The sequence below is a fragment of the Scyliorhinus torazame genome, chromosome 13 (assembly GCF_047496885.1).
Source record: "Scyliorhinus torazame isolate Kashiwa2021f chromosome 13, sScyTor2.1, whole genome shotgun sequence".
Classification (NCBI taxonomy): Eukaryota; Metazoa; Chordata; class Chondrichthyes; order Carcharhiniformes; family Scyliorhinidae; genus Scyliorhinus; species Scyliorhinus torazame.
In genome coordinates this window covers 134,917,399-134,932,728 of record NC_092719.1, presented here as the reverse complement: position 1 = coordinate 134,932,728, position 15,330 = coordinate 134,917,399, and the positions used below count along the sequence as shown (strand labels likewise).

The 15,330-nt window shown below is 43.5% G+C and overlaps 1 protein-coding gene across 3 annotated transcripts in view; it reads left to right on the top strand.

The window, feature by feature from the left end:
• The window catches only part of lrrn1 (leucine rich repeat neuronal 1), a 44,521-nt gene that overhangs the window by 7,397 nt on the left and 21,794 nt on the right, over window positions 1-15,330 (top strand). The gene's annotated exons all lie outside the window — the stretch shown is intronic.

The window sequence follows — 15,330 nt, the reverse complement described above, 5'->3', positions numbered from 1 at the left end:
GCAGGTGAATACCATACCCACAAGAGTGACACCTTTGCCAATGCAGAATTTCTCCACATCTGAGCTGGAATGACCGCTAGTTCGAGTTCAGGAGTGGCAATCTGAACCCAGACCTTTCTGACTTGAGCCAAGCTGAGCTCAGATGTTCTTTAGTAATAAACTCCACGTAAACAGAAACTGGATGATCTATTCTGGTCTCCCCTGCCAATTATCAAGCGTCCCCCAGAGTTTACATCACACAAGAATCATGCTGACACAACACCCATAGGTACATATGCAGCTGCATAAACAAGTACTCTAGATGGGATACCTGGATCTTTCGGAGGGCTGCTGCCAATTAATGATAGGCCATGGATATTTTGACAGCCATTTAGATCTGGGATATATTTGAATCCTTTTGGGAGCAGGCTCCTAAATCATGCAACATTAGATTTTCTAAAGTTTTTGCTTGTTCTCTAGTTTTACCCATGACCTTCCATGTCTGTGCCAGTGTTGGATTTTTTGTTTGTACTTGTTTTATGCTTACTGTTTGAGCTCCTGTTTTCCAACAAACTCCAGCTCCTGCCTAGCCAACAAATGCCCACATACCGTGAAAGAATAAATTTAAAAAACATACCCATCCTTCACACTGTTATCTGATGCAGTATATTTCAAAATGTGTTTTTAAATGCTGGAAGCCATACGTCTAATTAAATTATCGGCGTTCACTTTTAACATCACAGATGGGAGCTTGGGCCTTTACAAAGCTTTTTGCTCTAAACAAAAAGCCACTTAGTCTGCAGTTTCTGGCTGGTCAAATATGATTTTCTTTTTTCTTTTCACATAAATTGAAACCCTAATGTTCCTGTAGCTGGGTGTATGAGAATGCCCCACCCTACCCCCAACTTGCTTCAATTTGAACAGACCATGGCCCAGTTGCTGTCATAGCTCCTATTCTCTGCCTGATTTAACCTTTTCACCCTTTTGTGTGCCAATCAATGACCAGCCCTTCTGTGCTCTCATTCTTCTGCATCTGCGCCGCTTAATCTTGTAACGCTATTGACTGTGACTATTCATTCTGCTTTGGAGCCATTATAGATTACCAGTGGATCAAAATTAAAAGCTGATATTTTCATCAGATCGTCAGAGATTTGGCAGGAATAAGTGCAGAGAGCTCGGACTGTGCGAGAGGATTGGATAATCCCTCATCGTGAAGTTGTGCCAAAGTCTTTCTAAATTTGGTGTATTCTAAAGATCTGGAGTCATCATGAATTCTTCAAGATAGCTGAAACAAGGCCCCCTAAGAAGTAGTAGTTTTGTGGTGTGATGCTGATTGATATTTCAATGTCCTCTCTTTCAAAATAGTAGATCAACTTGGCAAGTGCAGTGCCTTTTGCTGCATTTCAAGGTGAAAGAGGGCGAAGAAAGCACAATTTGCCTTTTTGATTTGGTTCAGACTGGCAATCATGAAAGGTAAAGTAGCACACATGTTCGTGCCAGTCAGCACTCCATCTGTTGCCTCTGGCTGGAATTTAAATCCCCTTTCCATGTTTGGACACAAGAATGATTCTGGCACATATCAATGTGACCAACAATTAGAGTTAATTGCTTGGTAAGAAGTCCTTTCTTTCACATTGGACATTCTTTATTCAGACATTAATGTTTTCACATTACCACTGGAAAGCAGCCTGGAGCTGAAGCCCTGTATTTTTCTTTGTGCTCGCAATAAGATTTTATACCTATCACCTGTAAACTGACACCTCCTTTGTACATTAAACAGAAGGAGTCTATATGGTCCATCACATTTGTATTGGCTCTTCACTATCACAATTTACACCAAATTCCACCTTCCTGCTGTCTCCAGGTAATAAGTATCTTCCTCTGTTTTAGATACTTTTCCAACTTTCCTTCTGAAAAATGCAGTGGGCTCTGTCTCAATAACTACTCTTTGAAGCAAAGATTTGATACACTTGACAACCTGCTCCATGGAGAGAATTATCCTGATCGCGCTCCCTTGTATCTTGGAAATGATGATTTTGTTGATTCCCTCCTCGGGGATGGTTTAACTCAATTGGCTAGATGTCTGGAGTGTGGTGTAGAATAACACATTTCCTGTGATAGTTCTTGGGGCCTGCCTCCTTGCTTTGCTGCACAGTGATGTCTGTGGTGAAATGCATCACTGTAAATACACAAGGGGTTAATGTAAATACAATATGACTAAGTAAACACTAGAGGGAGCACCAGAGACGTCATGACATGCAGACATACAGCTAATGAACACATAGAATAGGACACGACCAATGGGCAGTCAAGACACCCAGAGGTGACACATCCACAAGGGGGCATTACATAACCCATATATAAGAACAGGGCACACATGCTCTGTCTCTTTCCACAGGCGACACTTAAGAGAGTAGGACTGGGTCAGATCAGAAGCATCACACCCACCTTAGAGCAGACTGGTTAGTTAGACTTGAGTTACTACAGCAAGATTAGCAGGAGAGTCGAACTCATAGAGAACTGTGCTAATGGTTCAATAAATCACATTGAACTTTAAAGTCTGGAGTATCTTTTGGTCAAAGCTGCAACGAGTTGCAGCCTGTGTTATCCCAGAGTACAATACACATCAATGTCATGGTATAAACTAGGATTTTTCAAAGTGCAAGTCGCAACCCGCGGGCGGGTGTGGGAGGATTGCAGAGCGATCGATCGCAGTATTCTCCGTCGCGGAGAAAGCGCCCAATGGTTGTAACTGGCTTTTAAATTGAGAATGCCAACCGCGACCGACTTTTATATTGAATAATGCAGTCGTCCGGGTAAATGCGGCACCGGCACATACACTGCCTTCACGTGCTTTTGGTGCAAAATCACAGAGGAAAGATTCCTACATTTTCTAGCTGCGAACAAGCCAGGCAAGGAATGGTAACTGAAGATGGATCGCTTTAGGAAGGGGGCCAGAGACAAAAACAGGCAGTGTGCCTCCAGGCCAGGAACTTCGAACTGAATCTTCTGGTGGGAGATGCTCAAGAGAGGCCACTGCAGGACACAGCAGTGCTAGTGTTAGCTGTGTACAGAACTCCAGGGCATCTGGTGAACAGCCATCAATGAAACTGAAATTAGGAACAAAGCATTATAAAGATGATTTCTTGAGGTATCGCTTTGTTAATTGTGCCAATGCAAATCAGGATGCAAAGTCGATGTGTGTTGTATGCATGAAAGTACTGGCAATGAAAGTAAAAAAACTTCAAAGGTATTTGAAGACTTAAGCATGGTAAGTTCAAGGACAGACCGCATGATTTTTTTAATTCATGCAACAAGAATTTAAATCATCAGCTGTTGTCCTTAGCAGTAATGTAACATTGAATGACAAAGCAAGTGCAATTGTGAGGAGCAAGCAGGCTCACCTATCACATTAAAGTAAGCAAAAATGGTGGGTCACGAAGGTTGGCCAGTTGGTAAAAGTAGGTACTGGGGGGAAAACAAATTTGAAAAACACTGGTATAAACCATGATTAGCAACCTTTGGCAGCTGGGACACTACATGGTGAGAGAGATTTTTAATTGCTCCATCTTCAATTGCCAAGGCTCCAAACTCTGGAATACCATCCCTACACCTCTCTACCTCTCCACATCATTTTCCACCTTCAGGATTTTGGTCATCTGACTTAATATCTCCTGAGAGGTCCAAGCTCATGATTTGGTTCATAATGCTCTTATGGATTGCCCTGAGACATTTTATTATATTAAAGGTACTATAAAGTTGTTATTGGATGACAAATATGGTCTTTAGTCTATATAAATGCAATCTATATTTAAAGGTTAAGAGATTGTTTGCGACAGTTCAGATGTCAGACATAGTTCAATTATGATTTGTTGTTTGATTTTTATACAAAGATGTAAAAAGTAACACCTAGTTAGCTCTTTGATTGCTATCAATCACCAGCAATTTACCGGTACTGGACTTCCAATTCCACAAATTCAATAAACCCTGGGGATTGGTTTTGGGGGGTGGGGGGAATGCCGGTAGAGGAGCAGGAAGAGAGTGTGTTGGTTTAAAGGGATGTGCTGAGTGGACTGTGTGTCTGATAGGAGCCTGAAATAAAACCCCCAAGTGAATCAGCCAAAGTTCCTGTCTCGCAGCGTCAATGGAACCTTCAATTCGGGAGCCTATTCATGCGCACGGCAACTTTGGATTTCAGTATAGGTGAGCTCCTTGGAAGCTGCAGTCCCGTTGCAGCCCTCAATAATGGTGAAATTCTCAACATTCACCGAGACTGGGACCGTAAGATGCAGGTCATGATATATACTCAGTGTGCATGCTTGGAAGAAACGAGCAACTTTGGATCTATCAATGAAATGGAAATCGATGATTGTCATAAGTAGGCTTCAAATGACGTTACTGTGAAAAGCCCCTAGTCGCCACATTCCGGCACCTCTTCGGGGAGGCTGGTACGGGAATTGAACCGTGCTGCTGGCCTGCCTTGGTCTGCTTCCAAAGCCAGCGAATTAGCCCTGTGCTAAACAGCCCCTACCCTCCAAATCAACTCTCCAAACATTCTACAATATTGGGTGGGGGGGGGGGGGAAAGGAAAATCTGGCCTTGCTGTTCCCTGGTGGCAGGATTCTCTATTCCCGCAGATTGTCAATGGAATTTTCCATTGAATACGCTGGCGGGAAACCCGTGGGTGCATGTGCTGGCAGCGGGAACAGGGAATCCCGCTACCAGTGAACAGCCGGAAGCTTCCCCCTCCCCCCCCGCCCCTTTTCTTTCATAGTCAAGAACTCCATTATCATTGCACCCTGTGCCGACCAGAATAGTGAAAATCAGACACCATGAACCTTGGATATTTTCTACCTAGCAATTCCCATGTTTGGTGCATTAATATGGAGCTTGATTTGTTCCAGTCAGGCTAGTCCCTCCCCACATTGCTAACTATCTAGCTGTTTCCCTTTTGAGACGGTTTCATTATACATTTTTGTCCTTCATTTTTATCTCAGTATTTAAATAAAAGTAGAGTCATCCTTTGACCGCCCAGCAATGGGAACATAATGAGTGTAGAAGGGGGAGGAGGAGGAGGGTTGGGAGATAAAGAAGGCCTTTGCTTCCTTCGTGGAGACAAAAATTCAAAATGGACAAATGAAGTTTCTATGGACGAGAAAGAGACTCAAAAATACTGAATAGTTAATTGTTAGTATCTGAAAATAATTTATTCCAGTTTTGAAAATCAGGCCCATAAATATGTGAAGCTCTGCAAAAATAAATTAGTGGGCTTTTTTTTTTATTAACCTCCATTCCAAGGTGAACATAGGGACAATGTAAATTTGGGGACAGCTCAAGTTCTGAACAGTCAGAAATCAAGCTCAAGTAAAAAATTAAACTGCAAATTCTGGAAATCTGATACAAATAACTTTGCTGCCGAAAACAACGCTGAATTTCCATGGGAATTCTCCGAATCATCTGCTGCGATGTCAGCACAGCTCCTGAGGAGTGTTGGAAGAAAATGTTCACTCTGCTGCCGCAGAACTAATGGACAAAGATCTGCCTTGTGCTGCGAGAAGAGAACGCTTAATGTTTGAAATCCTGTTACTTCATTTTATATTCCTGGCCATTCCCATTGACCATTCCTTGCCTTCTTTGTTGTGCGCAAAACTTGAACAAATTAGAAAACAATATAGGATAACCTTTGGCCTTTCAGCCCCTTGCGCCGTTTCTGCAATTGATTTTGATCAGGAATGATCTGTATCATAGCTCCATTTGCCCAGCTTAATTTGGATGAAGGAAGGATGGGGCTTTGGTGTTCAATTCAAACAAGCAAATACGTTTTGTTGGCTTTGATAGTTTTTGCAGCTTTCTTTTCTTGAAGGGAAAGTATCTGGGACATTGCAAACTAGGTACATTTTAAGAATGTTCATTAGATTCGTTGGGTTCTTTAGGTGTCGCTGACCTTGAATTAAATAGTAAGTTTTATGAATTTAGGTGATTATTTATTGAGAATCAACTGCAGAATTTTGTGCTTATTTTTATTTCTAATTGCACAACATTAAATTATTTGAGCGTGAATATCAAGCATGCTAAAATAAAAACGTGTATATAGTAAATTGTTGTCAGTCCCTTGGAATGATATGACCTCTTCCACTCTTCATGATTTGTATGTCCTCTGGTGTCTCAGCAAGCTAATCTTGGATATACAGGTTTTTGGGCAGGAAGGACAAAAGCTGCCCCACAGATGCCATGTTCTCGAGCTACGGTTCTGCTCCCTCTCCCTCCTGTTTTAGCATTTTCTCGATAGCAGAGTTTGTGCAGTTGGGTTATGAATGTAATGCAGCTTGTTGGATGAGGTGAAGTCACATGGCACAGATTGCGTCATGTCCAAACACGCACGATTAGTTCAGAAGGACGCCATTCTGCCCTTGTCTGCACCGGCCCTTTGAAAGAGCACTCTACCCATATCCACTCCCCTGCCCTAAACCTGTCAATTTATACCATAACCCCATAACCTAACCCATATATCTTTGGACTGTGGTTTCATCCTTGCACTTGAGTAACTAGTCTTAACCATGCAAGCTACTACCAGACATGTTCCCCACAGAAAACAAGTGTTGCCCCAATCTCCCCTTGCACCTCCTGATGGATGGTTTGAGAGTGTCAAATCTGAATAAGTTGATCTTCCACTCTGGTGGCTGGGAGATCCTACATTCCCTGTTGGCATTAGATTGGGAAGCCAGTAGAAATCCAGTGAGGTGGAAGAAAAGGCAGCAGGAGCCTATCCACCGGCCCCAGACTCCCCTCTACTGGGTGGAGCATTACCAGATGGAATGACACAGGAATTTCAATATATTTGCCAATTTATGCGGGGGAGGGGGCAGGCAGATGGAATATTAAAATACCGTGCAAATCATAGTAATAGTTCATTGAAAGTATTTGCTATTAGTCGAAACAGAGCAACCATAGCAAACTTAAGGGCTGCCTGTTCGCTGGTGCCCAGTGTAGTGACTTGGTCTTTTCTTGGCTCCTAAAATTTGAATTAGCAAAGAAATGTAGTGCGCATAAGCTACTGACCATTTCACCTGGGATGACCTAACTACTACAGGCAATCTCTGACTCTCCTCCAGATGGACTTCCCTGGAGATGATGCATGAGTTGCCAAGTTTTGTGTACAAACCCTCGGGTACATCAATACCTTCTGAAAAAGGAGACCATTGAGTTGTTATAAAGAATCTAAATGTTTTGCTAACGTTTGTAAAATAGCAATTAAACCTGCAGGAGCTGCAAATGTCTTGCTGCTTACCAGAACACACTCAACAAAGAGAAAATAAGGGAACCACTTGAACCATCACCTGAAAAATAAAGTGATGATCACTCAGAGGACTACATATTTGCATTCAATGTGCATCTTGCAGCACATCCTTCTCTCAAAACATTTATTGTCGAGGAAGTTTTATCATGATCTTGAATTGCTACTTCAAGTATTTTTTCAAAACTATCTCCATCATCTGCAGTTGATTCTATCCTTTGCAATCCTTCCTTCAACTCGTACCTTTTTGTTGAAAGATTGCTGGTTCTGAGCTAATCTCAAGGATCCAGAGGTATTGCCCAAAGGAATAGGAGTGCTGTAAGATATGACAATTGTTCATTAAGACTCAGCAAAACCCATGATGATTCATGAAGACTTGAGCACTATGCAGTTGTATACAATCATTGCTACTGGATATTTCTCTCACTTATTTAAGTCGTGAGGATCTAAGCAGATGCACAGTGCACTATCCTTCCTGGGTACAAGTACCACTGAACAGATGCGATAGGCCGACGTTCCGATGAGGTGACGTTCTGTCTGACCAAACCATCCAGGCTTTCCTTCAATTATCTCTCCAAGCAATGTTTTTCAAACGTTATTTTCCCGGGCTCACTTGCCAACTAGCGACCTGCGCAACCCATGCACGTTCACCTACCTTTAATGCGAAAGGGGAGCCTGCTTGGTCCTCATGATCTCAATCCAATCAGGTTCACAGGAGGGGAGAGGGCAATGTGCATATCAGGCACAGACTTCAGACAGTTCCTTTGTGCCGCTGTCTTTGTGAGAATGGAAAATCCAACCACTTACATGGAGGTCGTCGTGAAGGACACAAATTCTTTGGATACACTTGGGAGATGCTATTCCAGAATGCTGACATTTTAATGTGCTGTCACAAGTAAGGACAATAGCCACAAAATTCTCTGGATATTCCTGGGAGATGCTATTCCACAATGCTGACAAAATCATGGACTTTTGGCGTGTTTTTAATGTGCTGTCACAAGCAAGGTACAGCAGAGTAGTCTTTTCATTTGGAGTCAGCTGTAAGTTAATAACTGACTCTGGGGTCTCAACCTCCAAAAGGAATTTTTCACCCACCATTTATCTTTAAAAATCTGAAACTTCTCTTCTCATTTGCCAATACTACCCTGCACATAGCACACATAGGCTTTCCATCCTTATTTGCATTGGCACAATTGACAAAACCATACTTCAAGAAAGCATCTTTATACTGCTTTGTTCCCAAGTTAGGTTTCTTCTTTGTAGGCTGTTAGTCAGAGGCCCTGGAGCTCTCTGCAGAGATAACACTAGCACTGCTGTATCTTGCCCTGAACTTTCCTTAGCAGCTCTCTCCAGATTCAGATATGAGATCCTGTCCAGTAGGTCACTGCCTATTTGTGTCTCTGACTATCTCTTTCCTGTAAGAAAATTATTCATCTTCATTGTCCTCTTGTCTTTCTTGCCGGCAGCTAGTAGAAAATGGAAGAAGCTCTCCTCTGGAGATTTGACGCCAAAAGAATGTCCATACAGGGTGCTTGACGTCAAGTGATCAAGTGTACGTGCAGGACGCATGACCTTCTCACTGCTGCCGTTTATGGCCAGAAGACTGCACACAACCCCATTTCCTTTTTTTAAAAGGCGGCAGCGTCTGCCATTCTCAATAAAAATGCAGTAGCGGCCGTTGGGCGCTTCCCCCGCTATCGGAACCACCGTGAGAACACCACCACCGATTTGTCCCAACACCTCATGGCCCTCCCACGGGTTGTATCCCGCACTTTGAACAATCTTGCCTTAAAGCCACTGGTACCTGGTACTCGATTACTGCACACCCATAGGTGTTTCAGTACAACCCTTGCTTTGTGGCATCTGTCATTAATCACAGATACCATTATTCCAGTAGATGCTGTTTTATTAATCAATTTGTTGATTGCTTATTCAGACAATCTTTGCTAACCAGTAGATATGGTACAGCCATGCTGCCAATATTATCACTACATTTGACTAGAATTCATGTTTGCAATGGGGAAACTTGTTCAGCCGTAAGCTAGAATTGCTGACTTTAGTGGTTCCCCCTGTGCAAGCTTAAAATCTTTTGTTGCTTTTTAGTAATGCATGAAGTGGAATTATGTTACCTTGTGCACCTGCGCCTATTGTAAATCTTAGGTAGTTGCCTGGCTCCAGCTTGAGTGTAAAACACTGAATCATCAAAGCCAATAGGACTGATCTCATTGATTCTTAATTGTTTGGTCTAGTTTGGTCTAGTTATCCATCTGTGTGCAGGCAATTCTCATTTGTAATATTTTGCTTTGAAATGGCTGTTCTCTGTCTACTTGTTGCACGCCTTCCCAAATTGCTTGTTAATGTGTATTGCAAGGAGTAAAACTAACATATCCTCAGCTGCAGGCAGACAATATTTAAATAACGTTATTTACACCTCCCAATAGGGCAGTCGAGAGAGCAATACAACAAGATTCTCAGATTTTGCAATGTGTTGTGAACTATTTTAATAATCAGAGTATCCACCCCCACCCCCCTCCCCATACATTGATACTGAGGGGAGGGTACCCTGTTTCTCCAACACAAAATTAGTGTTTGTACTGTTTGGCCTTGTATATATTTTCTACTGTTTTAATAAAAAGATATGCACTGCACTCTCTTTCTTCTGGAAATTCTGTTTGTTCTCTGTTCCAATAGTGACGGATCTTTGGGTATTCTTTCATTTTGATACAAAACTTGCATTACCGTGTCTCGTGGTTTCCTTGACTTTTAAGTATCGCGCACACATTCTGTCCATCCAGCTCCAGATAACTTTATGCTGCTCCACCTTGCTTTCAGTCCCGTGACAAATCTTTTTTCCATTGTCAACGAGGTTGGATTGGACTCTCAAAGCAGCCTCTCTCACACCCTTGCTATCACAATTCCAAATACAAGCCAGCTTCTTGTCAGCCTTCTGGCAGTAGTGTCAAACTCACACCCATCAGCGAATTTTCACAAGTGTTGTACCAATACTGGCTGTGGATTTCACTGGTATCCTGCTGTTAACAGGGGTAACCCCTGTTAAATTTACTTCTCTGTGTAAAGGTGCGATCTTGGGTGGTTGGCAGCACTGAGAAAATGTTGCCAGCAATGGCTCCTGTCTGCAGCCATGGGACAGAGTGACCATGTGGAGTATACCTCTGTGCCTATTGTTGTGGACACTTGCACTCTGTACAACTCCTGATCAAGTTTCATCACCAAGCAGTAGCACTTCCAGGCTTGAATCTCCACAGGATTCACATTTGCGGATTTCAAGAAATGAGGTGATGGGACAGCACCTCCCACTGGCATGGTAAACGCACATGTAATTTTCCAAACTCTGCCAGCTGCTGAAGTGTCCACCAAACTAGGAAAGATTTTTATATGTGCTACCACCATGTGTTGATGTGCCTTTTATAAAACACCTATTTGGAGTATCAATATTTTATTTACGTATATAAAAGAACAAGTTAACAAACTTGCTGCTCCTGAAACTTTTGCCTTGCTGATTAGTATTCCTCAGAGATGGGGTGGGGTGGGGGGTGGGGGGAGAATGGGGTGGGGTGGGGGGAGAAAGGAATCACCTGACTTATCGACTTCCAAGCCACATGAATCCCATAATGATTACGTAGATGCCATGTATGATATTAGCATGGAGTAATACAGCAGCTTGTCTTTACCATCAGCAAGTTTGCTTTCAATACAGCTGGCTAAGGTACAAACTCCATATAAAATCCCACTGCAACTGTTCCAGCTGTGTCCATTTATACTCTTTGGGGTTGAGCCAATAACCATTACCTGGCTTTAATAAGGCAATTAGCTCAACAATGTAATTCTGCTGAGACATTGACAATGTACACCGAGCAGGAGAAATTCCTGGTCAGCCATGTGATGGAAGAACATTTAAGCCTCTATCATCACTATCCATAACTCCAGATTATAGACTATATTGAGCCCATAAAAAGTCCATATTGCCTCCACGGCTCAGACTTTCTGAGTAAACTGTAACACACCACCACCACTTGGTTCAAATCAGAGCTCACTGGTAAAATTTGTACAGTTGTAGCAGTTGCTGTCATACCTGATTTTCAAAACTAAATCCGCAAGATTTTTCAACTTTTGCTTTCCACGGGAATTTAAGGTAAGTAATGTGCAAATGGTGACGATGAGCACTGACTCCTAATTGAGTGAATTAGAGATGGAAGGAGGATGTGGTAAAATGACCTAGATCATGGAGGTTGGTACAAAAGGAATTGGAACCGTTGAGAAAAGTTGTGGAACTTGGGTGGAGTGGCCTTCAATAATTACCCAACTGCTCCTCTACTGTTTAGCCCATACTTCACTATTGTCTAGAAATGAATGTAAGCCAGTACCAACAACAATACAGCCCTAATCTGTATTATCACCAAATCGCTAGCAGCATGTTGATTCTGTTTCAAACTATTAAACTGTAAAATTCCAGTTGGGGTGGCATGTGGTGCAGTGGTTAGCACTGGGACTGCGGCAGTGGTGCAGTGGTTAGCACTGGGACTGCGGCAGTGGCGCAGTGGTTAGCACTGGGACTGCGGCACTGAGGACTGGGTTTGAATCCTGGCCCTGGGTCACTGTCTGTGTGGAGTTTGCACATTCTCCCCATGACTGCGTGTGTTCACCCCCAGATCCCAAAGATGTGCAGGTTAGGTGGATTGGCCACGCTAAATTGCCCCTTAATTGGAAAAAATAAATAAATAATTGGGTACTCTAAATTTATTTTTTTCAAAACTAAAATTCCAGGATGCAGCCTCCTCTTTGGATTAGCGAGTGTGTGAATCGGTATCAAGAAACATGCAATTTGAAGTTGAGCTGACAGTTCATTGTTAACTGAGCTTACACAATGAAATGAAGCGAGTGTATGTTTATCGGTGCTACATAAATGCAAGTTTATTTTTCTTTCTGAAAGAATAAAGCTAGGACAATAGTATTTATTGAGGGACTTGGAGAAAATGTGTCTTCTGTATGGAAAGAAAAACATAGTGCTATTCAGGATATCCCAAATTACATTTTAAGGAGTTTAAAAACCTGGTAATAAAGTGTACTAAATGTTGTAATGTGGGGAATACAATAGCTAGTTTGCACACAGCAAGATGATAATGGTTTGGACAATATGTTCTAGGTTTTTGAACATTAATTTTTATGGGATGTGGACTACGCTGGCTGGGCCAGCATTTGTTGCCCATCCCTAATTGTCCTTGAGAAGGTGGTGGCAACCTGGCTTCTTGAACTGCTGCAGGCCATCTGGTGTAGTTACACCCACAGTACTGTCAGCGAAGGAGTTCCAGGATTTTGACCCAGTGACAGTAACAGCGATCAATTTCCAAGTCGGGGTGGCAAGTGATTTGGAGGGAAATTTCCAGGTGATGGTGCTCCCAGGTATAATGTGATGTTGCTTGAGTAATAAATATTGATCAGAATGCCAAGAAGAGCTCCCTTGCTCTTAGAATTGGACTACGAGGGGGAGGATCCAGTTGCTATGGTCTGTGTGGGAACTAGTGATCCAAAACTAGGAATGAGGTTCTGTTGAAACAGTTTGAGGAGCTGGAGTTTAAATTAAATTGCAAAACTCCACAGAGGATTATCTGTTGTTGCCTGAGCGAAGTACCAATTGATTAGGGACAAAATGGTTAGAAGGCTAATGCGTGAGTGGTGTCGAAGGTTGAGGCTTTGATTCATGGGGAATTGGCACCACTGCTGAGGAAAGAAGGAACTATTCCCCTGATATGGCCTCCAATTAAACTGGCTGGACCCAGTGGCCTGGTTTACTAGGCCACAAAGAGTCCAAACCAAGTTGGTCAAAAGAAAACCTGGTATGTTTACAAATATCATCAGATCCTAGCTGAGTCTGCTCAGTCGGTTGCATACCTGACTGACTTTATACAGATCTCAATCATAAATGTCCTCTGGCTCCTGCCCCTTAGCAGGGGAGCTCGTATTCGGTGAGACTCACGGGGAGACTGATTGCTCCAACACCGTAGGTCACGTGTGCGTTATGACGCCTGGCAAGTTGAATAATTGGGGCCATGGGTGGGGTTTGAAATTATTGAAGGCTGAGGGAGGAAGGGTATTGGAGGAGAGCTGCAGTGGGAGGTTGGGGTGGCTGGAGTGGTGATGGTGGCCAGATTTTGGAAACAAATTCAAAAGCATTAAGGGAAAAGTCAAGATTGTGGAGCAGAGGAATTTCATAGAATTTACAGTGCAGAAGGAGGCCATTCGGCCCATCGAGTCTGCACCGGCTCTTGGAAAGAGCACCCTACCCAAGGTCAACACCGCCACCCTATCCCCATAACCCAGTAACCCCACCCAACACTAAGGGCAATTTTGGACACTAAGGGCAAATTATCATGGCCAATCCACCTAACCTGCACATCTTTGGACTGTGGGAGGAAACCGGAGCACCCGGAGGAAACGCACGCACACACGGGGAGGATGTGCAGACTCCGCACAGACAGTGACCCAAGCCGGAATCGAACCTGGGATCCTGGAGCTGTGAAGCAATTGTGCTATCCACAAGGCTACCGTGCTGCCCCGAATAAATTGGGTACAAATAAGCCAGAGTGGGAGAAGAAGGGACAGACAAAAAACTAGGATACTGGTGACTAAGGAGACATCAGGGGGAAAAAAAACCTCCAGGAACTATCAAGGCGTGGCGGCTGCAGACTCCGCACGTGCAGGGGGGGCTTTAATCGGGGCTGGGGGCACTGCGGGAGGGCAGTCCGGGGCACGTGAGCGGCCGAAGAAGGGTACTATTTTTGTGATTCGGGTCCGCGGGCTGCTGCAGGCTGCCGTCGTACGCATGCACGGTCACGGACCCAGAAATGCTCTGGGCCATATCGGCAGCTAGTGCTGGGAACTCTACGCTGACTTCCTGTTAGGCCCCAGCAAAACGGCAAATCGGTGGCAGTTTTGTGCCAGTTTTCCCGGCATAAAACACCACCGTTTTCATGCCGGCGTGGGGACTTAGTATCACAAACAGAGAATCCAGCCCCAGGTACCTGGTACGGTGGGATGGAGAATCCCACCCTTGAGCTGTAGAAGAAATGGGGGGAAATATGGACATGTTGGGGGAGTGGTGACTGTGATGATCAAGGAAGGGATAAAGAAGGTAAAGTGAAACGATTTTAGATGAGAAATGTAGAATTAGTTTGAGTGGAGCTACGAAAACATTACAAGTTATTTGTAAGACTCTTTCTCCCCCTCCCCGGCACGGCACACTTCTTTTTTTTTTCTTCCCTCTTTGTCTTCCACACCTATAACAAGAGACCCCCTAATTGGGCTCCACAGAGGGCCCATCCTTGTCACTGACCCTGGTCCAGACTGGCACAGCTGGCACTGTCTGGTTGGCAGTCCCCCCCCCCCCCCCCCGCCCCCCAGGAGCATCGTTTATCACCCGCGAGGGGTGGAGAAAAAAGGCAAATGAGATCTCCAACTCTCGCGGTATTTTGCGCTGGTGCCCCCATTCTTGGTGACTGCCCATGTAGGGGCAAAATCACCCCAATGGTAATCAGCAGTGACTTTAATCTTATACACTAGGCAAACCAGATTTCCAGTAATAGTATTTGAAGAACAGTTAGGAAACATGCTATTTTAGATCATGTGTTGTGCAATGAGGCAGTCTTCATTAACAACCTTGTAGTAACAGAGCATTGGGGGGGGGGGGCAAAGCAACTAGAATTTTACAGTGAGAGAGTGATGTGGTTATGTCTGAATCCAGGTTATGAATCTCAACAAAGCAAACAACATGTGTATGAGGGGCAAACTAGCTGAGGTAGCTTGGGAAACTACCATAAAAGAAACGATGGATCAGCAATGACAAATATTTAAAGAGATTTATAATTCAAAAGAACTATAAATGACCAGAGATGAAAATCCACAGGAAAAATGCCGAACAAGAAGTTAGGAATAGTAATAGATGGAAACAAACCGGCTTATATTATTGACAAAAAGCATAGCATTCCTGAGAATTGGAAAGATTTTAGAATTCAGCAAATGATAACGAAGAAATTGATTGA